The sequence below is a fragment of the Corapipo altera genome, unplaced genomic scaffold (assembly GCF_003945725.1).
Source record: "Corapipo altera isolate COAL_440 unplaced genomic scaffold, ASM394572v1 97, whole genome shotgun sequence".
Taxonomy (NCBI): Eukaryota; Metazoa; Chordata; class Aves; order Passeriformes; family Pipridae; genus Corapipo; species Corapipo altera.
In genome coordinates, this window is record NW_020884998.1 from 182,070 (window position 1) to 191,787 (window position 9,718).

Below are 9,718 nucleotides of genomic sequence, written 5' to 3' on the forward strand. Positions count from 1 at the left end.
CCTTTAATAACGCAGCGCGGCTGCAGCGGGCTGGGCGGGAGCGCACCGCACCGCCGAGCCGCAGGAGCACCGTGGGTGGCTGAAGAGAGGACGAGACTTGGAGGGAAGAACCGAAAGGCGACGAGGGCATTTCTGAGCCCTAGAGCGCTGCGAGGAGATGTGTCTGGATCGCTTCAACCAGCCTGTCACATCAGAAAAAAATTAGCACCTGACGTTAATTGTGAAACAGGCATTTCGAATTTTATTTCGAAGGTTGTTTTTATGTTAAGCTAAATTTACTTCTGCATGTAAGTGCCTCACACTATTTCCATCGTGGAGCGCAGCCCGTGCATTACTGAACTGTGTGGTTATTTTTTCCTTTGTAAGGAGGGAAAGAGAGACAACAGATCAATATACGCTGGTACACATGAACATGGCTAGTGAGCAGAAAATGCCTGTGTGCATTAGAAGAGGACTGGCATCATTGCCAAATATAAATGGAAGAGCAAGTTGTTGGTGGATTTTCATTTACTTGATCTGACCTCTGCAAGCAAATTGTACACCATTAATGCCTTCAAGCTTACTCCTTTTAACTCCTTGTCTTACAGAGGACACCAGAAAGTTTCCTATCTACACTACTTCAGGGTGGCTCTGGATCCCTTTTGTGGGGCTTCCCTCGGTCATGCTCTGAGGGGGACACAGTACCTAAGAGGCCCTAAAGCCTCCCCAGGCAACACTTTATCCTCCTGTCTGAATATTTCTTACTGAATTGTGAATGTGGTGCTCCCTGCCCAGGAAAGTATCCTCTTTCTGCGTTGCAGTGTCCTTTTACATCTGATGGCTGCTATCGTGTCCCTGTCCCATGTTTTCTTTATGATGACCAGCTGCAATTTGTCCACCTGTACTGCTGTCTCTTTGGCCACCAACTGCCCTCATCTCTCCTCCAGTTTCCCCTCAGCTGGTGCCTGCAGCCTGCACTGAGCAGTGCCTCAGCATCTGTGTGTGCAGGAGGTAGCCCTGCCTCCAAAAACAATTCTTTTAATTGCTTTTTAGTCATGTTCTGTGCTTTCCAAGCAACTTCTTGGGATTGTTTTGAATTCTTATTTCATCCTCCAATGTGTTAGCAGTCACTCCCCAATTAATGCCAGCTCTAAAGGCTGCTAATGAAAGATTCCAGGACAGATGCCTTTGGAATTGTGTTTATAATCCACCTGCTTGCTACTAAGCCACTGATGGTGGCTCTTTCCACAGTTTTGTACCCACTGCCTAAATTTTTCAAATAAACTGAACTCCCTTATTCATGAACACATGTGTAGAGTCTAAGACACAGATGAGTGCAGGCCTTTCTTCCATACCAAGGTCTGTTCCTCCACTGCCAAAGGAAATTTGACCAGCTTGTCCCAGTTTCTTGTTGACAAGTTCATGTTAATGGTTGTTTATCTTGTTGCTTCCTTCTATCTGTTTACAAGATATCTGTGTCCATTTGTACTAGATGCTTTCTGGGGAAAAATTCTGGCTGGTCTATTTTTTTATTTGTTTACTTATTTATTTTCAAATGCCATCTTAAAGATAGGTATCAATTTCGCCTATTTCCATCAGCAAGGTCCTTGGCTGTCATCTCTGAATTCTCAGAGATAAACACTAGTGTTTCCAATGCTGTCTGAGCCACTTCCTTCACTACCCTGGCATGAAGTGCAACCAGATTGTTGGTTTGAACACCTTTAAGTTATCTAAGACTAGTTCTGTCTCATCTGGGCTGAAACCTTATTCCCTTGTCATTAATATGTATTATGTCAATCACCTGATTACAAGTGGCCTCTTTTAGCCAAGGCTGCTGCAAAGAATGCCTAAGCACTCTTAGTCTTCTCAGCATCAGGCAATAGCTTTCTCTTTCTGATAAGAGAAAACTTTTGACTTCTTCTTACCACTTATGTAGTCACCAAACAATTTCTTGTTACTTGCAAAGCTCTTGATAGTTAAGTTTTGTCTATTGAATTGGCTTTCTTTGTATTTGTCCCTATCTGTTCTTGGCAAGCGGCACTTCTGCACTCACCCCATGGAAACCTGATCTGCTTTCTCTGTGCTTGCTTTTCGTAAGCTCATGATTAGCCCAATCATCTGCTTCCTAACATTCCCAGATTTCTTCTGCAGTGGGATCATTTGGGATAGACAGGTCTTCTAGAAACTCCTAGCTACCACTTGCTGTCTTTTCCCACAGAGAGGAAAGGCCTCATCATGGCCTGAGATCGGTGAAGTGAAATGTTGAGGGGAAGAGAACTTTGGGAGCAGAGGTCTCAAGTTGAAGTTCTGAGGAAAGAGAAATTTGGCTGAAGAAAGCAAAGAATTGAAAACTGGGAAGAGATGGGAAGGAAAAGAAGAACCCTTGGAGCAGTAAGTAAGATTACTGTGAATGAGTAGATCTGTAGAAAGAGAATAAAGTTATACAGTACAATGAAAAGCCCATAACAAGTGATTACAACCCTTACTCAAGCCGATCAAACATTTTCATCCCCAATGCCTCTTCTGGGCTGCCCCTACATCCTGAGTTTTTGTTTGGAACTAAAATATTTCAAAGGTAACATATTCCTAAGGGTTACGTATTTTTACATGGTAGGAGTTCTGCCCTTGAAACAGTAATGCTTGAGAGACTGTTTCTGCATAGAAGAAGGTTGCAGACAAAAGAGGAAAGAAAACACATTTCTAGGAGCTAAGAAATAAATTTTTGATGAAATAAATACGACTGAAGCAAAACTTCATAGAAAAATATCTTTCAAATCACAGAAATGCTTTTATATATTCCTGTGAAAATTGATTTTGGTTTAAATGAGGAAATGAAAAATATTTGAAAGGAATATTCCAACTGTGTGGTGGAGCTTACACATAAGCAAATACTAAAGTTAAGAGGCAAGCCTCTCTCTCCTGAGCAAGGCTTCATGAGGAGCTGTGTTTTGTGATGAAGCAAGGTTTCTCCAACAGTGCCTCTTCGACCTCAGAAGACACAGGACCTTTGGGATACCCCTTCACTGGAATACAGAAAGATACCATTTAAAAGATAAGCTGCATTCCAGAAGATAATGAATCAATGTCTTTTTGGATTATTTTTTCCACTTTCACTGAGTTATATTAGGAAAATTGCATATCATTACAACCTGGTTCCTCACCAGTTTGGGGAGGAGGAGCAAAAAAGATGAATATGGCCTACTCTGACAGGAGTAGTTTGATTGCCCTATTGCAGAACAAGCCTCCTGTTGCAGAACGAGCACCCTGTCTATCAGTACCCCACCGCAGTTCAGAGGGTTTGAAGCCAGGACCCAGAGAAATATCATTATGTTTACAGAAAGGAAGAAAAAAAAATCAAGCTCCCTTAGCGTTAACATTTTCACATTCCTGAAAGGCCAGCTGCAGTACTTTGAAGAACTCCTGGCATAAATTCCTGGTTTATGTGGAATTTGAAACAACCTCATTCCACATAGCAACAATCCTAGCTATATTTCATTGGTTTATGGGATGTATGCTTCATTGCCTTTTTTGTCTAAAGGAATCCTATACTGTAGAGGTGAAAACATGACAGTGCAATAAACCAAGGCTACTTGGTACAAAGTTTGATTAATAATATCACCTATTGAAATGAAGACTACTTATATACTGGAGAAAAGCATGGTGTCTTCATAGGATCACATGATAATTCAAGTTGCAAAGGATCAGGAGGTCTTTAGTCTCAACTACTCTTGAAGCAGAATCAGTTATGGGGTCAGATTTGGATGTGCAGTACTTTATCAAAATGCTATAGGGGATTTTTCAGCTCAGGAGGGCAGGATGAGTGCCGGATGTGAAGCAAGATAAACGGAAAGAAAGAAGAATGAGTTCAAAGTGGTAAAAGAGGCTAAGTCACTTGGGGAACAAGCAGGAAAGCCTATGCTTATTTCAATGTGCTCTCTTCCAATCCTGATTGAACTAAAGACACCTGACTTTCACCATTGTTCTGATGTCAGCAAACATTAGGAAAACTTACTGGCAAACTATTCTGACCCTCCTGATGCTGATTCAAATAGAAGATGATGACCTATTATCTGTAATTTACTCTGCTGGCAGAGGTATGTACCTCATATGGGAAGGGATCCAGCTGGAGAAGGATTCCCATCCCCTGTCTGCTAGGGGTGTGAGTATGCTGGGGAATGTGGGTGGCTTTGTTTATTATCCTAAAACCAGAAAAAAATTATTTATCCACTAATTATTGGGAAAAAATCATACACGTTGCAAAATCAAGCAATCTGACATTGGTTAACACTGTAACTAAGATTTCTTGGGCAATGTCAATTTGTGCCCCAGATCAATGCACATGCATTCTGATGTAACGTTTAACAAATGGTGCATTATGATGCAACCTATAATTACATTATTACTTATAATTTTTCTTGCAATCTCCTGCAAAAATAAACATTTATTTTTTTAAAGATATGCTCGCATAGAAGCCTTGACTCTCAGAAGGATTTAAGCACTTAAAATACCTTTGAGAATCTGGGTCTCAACGAGCAGCAATTCAATATTTTGTTTTCTCCTTGTTCAGTATGGAGCCCCATGACTTATTTAATGCACTAACTTCAAACCCTGCTCTAAAGACTGATTAATGTCCTCATGGGATTTTTTTATAATTTCCCCCTTTGAAGTATTCAAGTGTTTCACAAATATTAATGCATTTATTTCCACAGTGTCTCCATAAGGGGAAGGTTTATTACCTTCTTTTCATATTGGAAATCTCAGAGGCACATAGGTTAAGGTAAAAACCTTGATGTTTTGGGTACTTGCGGCTCCTAGCAGTTTATCATTCTAGAGTATGGTGCAGCATTTTGCATTTTTGAAGCACAGTTCCTGTTGGCAACTGTGATTGGGCAGTGCTTTTATAAATCTGATTCCAGAGTCTCAAGGCATGCACTCGCAAAATTAGACAAATACAACTGGAATAGCATCATACAGTGCTTTGAGGAAGAGACAGAAGGCCGAGATCACTCCTGGGCAAAATGATGGAGCAGCTGATGTAGCACTGGATCAATAAAGAATTAAAACTAGGTAAGATAATTAGAACCAGTTAACCTGGATTTAAGAAAAATATACTTTGTTACACTACCTTTTTTTTTTTTAATGACTTTATTAATTTGGTTAATGAAGACAGTGGTACTGATGTGGACTGTTAGTAACTGTACAGCAAGAACGATAGATAGATGTTCACAGCCTGGACCAAGGTTACACCACACCTCTGGCACTAGAAAAATTTACCTCCACCAGCTATTTTGACCATTTGCTAGATAGAAATTAGTTTCATTTCCAACTTGCCTGCAGAGCAGTTCCTGCATGCACCCCTATCTTACAATAGTGTAAATCAGTGAAGTTAACTCAGAACAGCAACAAGAATTGTATAACCTTATCCTGACACTTTTCCTCAAGGGGAGCTCAAGAGCTTGCTCAGACACCTCTATACCTGTCAGCAGCCAGCCAGTTAACTTTCTAAGTTGTAAGTTTAATTCTCTGGAGAAGCAGTGACACCCCTTAACTCTTCATCCAGTCTCCCACCTCACTTGGGATTCACCTACCACTATAATTAACAGGGCAGTGCTGTGTAGGGAACAGCTACCTTTTCACTAAGGTGGCCTGCATGTAAAGCAAGTCTATCCTGTTCACTGAATAAAGCAAACACATTGTGGACAAAAGAGTAAGTAGTCATGTAATTAAAGGCTTTTCTCAGTGTACATACATAAATATTATACACCTTATATATATATATGTGTAACACATAGACATTATGCGAACACACAGGGAAGCCAAATTAGATTTACATAAGCTATTTTACCTTCTGTAGTTTCTGACTTTCAAGTGCCTAATTTTGAGTTCTTCATGGTGTTTTAATGTAGGGCTTTTTCTCTGTGTATATACATTAAAACAATGCAAAACAACTAATGAGTGCTTACACAAGACAAGTTCTACAGGGTGAAAAATTTTTAGACACAGCTTGTTTGAATACCTCAATGGAATGTAGTGAAACCAAGTAGGAATTAAGTCAGTCCAGTGGCTTTTTTATTTTAAACAGATCTTCAAATAGTAGAATTAAATAAATGAAATTAAATGAACAATTAAATTAAATTAAACAGGCTTTGAGCTGGATTCCCGCTTCAAGAGACGAAAGTCTTTAACAGGATTCATTTTACATTCCCTTGGTCAGAAGATGGTAGCTGAACATCTGATGTTGAAAAACCACTTAGCGCAAATACATGTATATATTTCCTGCATCCTCCTCTAAGGCTGCTGACAGATTCTTAACAGAAAAACTGAGGCTGACATAGTAATACTTATTTCAGGAGCAAGATGGGTGTATTTCCCCCTATAATGGGAATCACAGCCAGATACATGCAGATGTCTACTGTCACTTTTAGTGTATAACTCGGTTTCTAAAGAGAAAGCAAAAACCAAACAGTACCTGGGGTGTTCCTTAAGGATTATCAGAGGAAAGGAATCAGGACACCCTGAGGGAACTCAGTGACTCAGAGTGCAGTCCTCAGACAGACAAATTAAACCTTGCATGCAGATTAATTGTACAAGAATGTGTATATGCTACAGAAAGTAACCAAACAAATGTAAGGATGGCAACTCAAAGACTATTTGCCTCAAATGTATGAATCACCAAATTTTCCAATCTCACAGGATCTAACTGGAATATTTCATAAAAATGGAACCTATAATCAAGAACCTTATTTGCACATTTGTCTTTGATTTTTTTTTTCCCTTTACACCTGGTTAAGAGACATTCTCCATGGGGAGTTCTTTCCATGCCTGCTCCTATATTGTGTATGCAAGCTCAGACTCACCTAGCAACCAAATGATTTTGCCCTCAGTCTCTGCTTACATGGGCTCGGAGCAAGCTCCATGGTACAGAAGCAAGATCTGAGCTTCTTCTATCCTTCAACACAGGCCCAAACTGGATGTTACATGTGGAGAGGCTGAGAAGGGGCAAAGTCTTAATTAAACCATGTTGTGTAGCTGCATGATGTTGACATTCATCCATCTATCTGTTTGTACATTACCCGGCACCCACTGCTGCTTGTACCCTGCAAGTTGTGATCACAGTTAGACTAGCTGATCACTGTAGGTCCCTTCCAACTCTTCTGTTCTATTCTCAGGCAGGAATAACTGGGTTCCCTGCACAGATCTTGCTAAATTTGATCTGAACAAGTGCAGCCCTAGATATGCTCCCACTGCCCATCCATGGTGGACACCTGCACCCGTGGCTTACAGCTCAGCTTGTGGTTCTTTCGAATAAATCCTTTCCAAAATGTCAAGGAGAAGAGCATATTCTCTCGTCTCTACATACAAACTAAGTATGACTGTGCACATATGGCTTAAGAAGGAAAAAGGAACATTAATTCAAGTTGTAGAAAGAGCATACTGATTTTGCTCAAGAAAATTGTTATGAAAAAAAATAATGGTTTTAAGAAAAAAGGGAAAGAGATTGGGGAAAAAATCATAACAATATTTAATATTTTTGTTGTATTTTCTATCAACATTTGAAGATCTGAGAGGTAAGAGGCTTGCACTGCTGGAGTTAAATAGTTTGTAGTTACCTGGAACCCAAGCCAGCTTGCACAAATACAGCTCTGCAGCGCGGTTAGTCTGGCAGACTTTGTCTCTTCAGGCATAACCACTGATTTATACCTTACCTCATACAGGTCAAAACTCACTTTCCAGCATGCTAGCAATGTTGTCTTGAGCTGTTAGCCTCTACCCTGGAAATGCCAAGTGCTTCTCTTATAATGGGCTTTCTTACTTGAATTTATGCAGCCTGTAATCAAGGAGCCCATGGACTTTTGAATATAATTAAAAAAAAAAAAAAGAGAGAGAGAGAAAAAGGGAGAGACGGAGATAGGTGAGTCCTGAGTCCCTTCATTCATCCAAGGGGCTCTACATTTTACACTACTAGAGCCCCAGGACCTGCTGCATCTGAAGTGAAGGGTGAAATTCCAGCTAGCTTTGTTCTGGACCAGTAGGGACTGACTGACACATGCAGTTTACCAGGATGTTTACTCAGCACACACCCAGCATGTCTGAGGAAAGGTAAGAGGCATCAGTCATACCATGTACACTGCAACATGGTAAGATAACTTACTGCAGAGTTGTCTCAGCCTTTTTTCCCTCTGCTGCCCAGTGGGGATGCTGAGTCTGAGGAGTCTGAAAATACAAAAAACAGTCTGAAAATCAAGTTTCTTTGCAGCTGGAGACATCTAGTTAGAAATGTTTTGCTAGGATGGAAAAGTTGCCAGAAGCAATCAGAGAATGAGAAGTTACACCTGGATCAAGAAGTGCTACAAGGGAGGAGTCAGCTGGAAATAAATGCCTGGCTTGGAGAGGTTTGTCTTTAAAAATAAACAAATAGCAACAAAACAAACAAAAAAAATCCAAAACAGGCTTAAAACCCCAAAGAAAATAGCAAGTTGTAAACAATACTGTGAAGGGAAAAAACTGATATAGAATGATGGTGAAAAGAGAAATTAGACTTTTATTGTTACAAGATTTCTGTTTGTGTTTAAGAGGTAAAAGAACAAAGGGTTATTGATGAGCGGCTTTTGCTGTGGCCTTTCCCTGCTTCTCCCTACCTCCTCCAGCTGGTCAGTGGATGGTCAGCCAGCAGAACAGGCAATACTGATGGCCTCAATCAGCAAGGAGGAGGCTGACTCTTGCTGGCAAACCCGTTTCAGGCATGCCGGAGGTTCAGCCATCTTCCTCAAGAAGACATCAACTGGGCAATGAGTTTGAAGCACCTAGGATTTACAATATAAAGAAGTCGGTACTGGTGACTGCAGACACTGTAAATTGTTCCCACTTGTGATTGTACCATGGGAGAGCATCAAAAGCTTCCACCAGTTTCATGTTTGTTTGGAATGAGATAGGCAATGAGTCAAAACCTACCTTGGCAAAAGCCTTCTGTGTCGTGCAGCTTAGCTGTCCTGCCAGATATCTTAGGCAGGACATTTCTTGTCTCCAGTTCCTTTCCGTAAGGATCAAATGTCCCTGGTCATTTGGCTTTTGACAAAAGGCTCTGTATGGTTATTTGTGGCAATGGATTTGCCATATGCAGAATGGAAGAAGTCCTGTCAGAGATGGACTAGTGAAGAAAATGAGAGCAGTTCAAATGTTACAGAAACCGAAGTTTTTAAGGTGGTTTAAACAGGTTTTAAAATGGCTTTTACCTTTTTACGGAGTCATTGCCCCTTCTTCCCAACACCCCCTGAGCTCCCATACAAGGTGTCCTGGGAAGGTGTCCTGAGGTGTTTCCCATTGGCCTTTGTTAACCCCTTTCTATTGGCTGTTGACCCTTCACCTGATGGTTTTTTCTATGTGACCCTGAACTTGTGATTGGTCCCCTTTTGACCCTCCTGAAAGCCTTATAAACCCCTACCCCACAATAAACTTCCTCTTTCGTCCGTCCCTCCCTGGTGGTCTGTGTGCTCCTTGCGGGGTCGCAGGGCCACGTGCTGGGGCGGGGGGAAGGGCATTCACCTTGCAGGTAATGGGCTAGCAGCTTAAAGCCTGGAGGTCTCCCCCATTCCCACTAATCCGTCGGAGTTATTGACTTTAATACTGTTCCTGGGCATGAGGGAGATTGTTAGGCTAGTTTCAGAGTAGTGTTGAGCTACTCGTGATCTCCTTATTCAGTGCCAGGCAGTTATCCTGACTGGGCACCTCACTGGCTCCT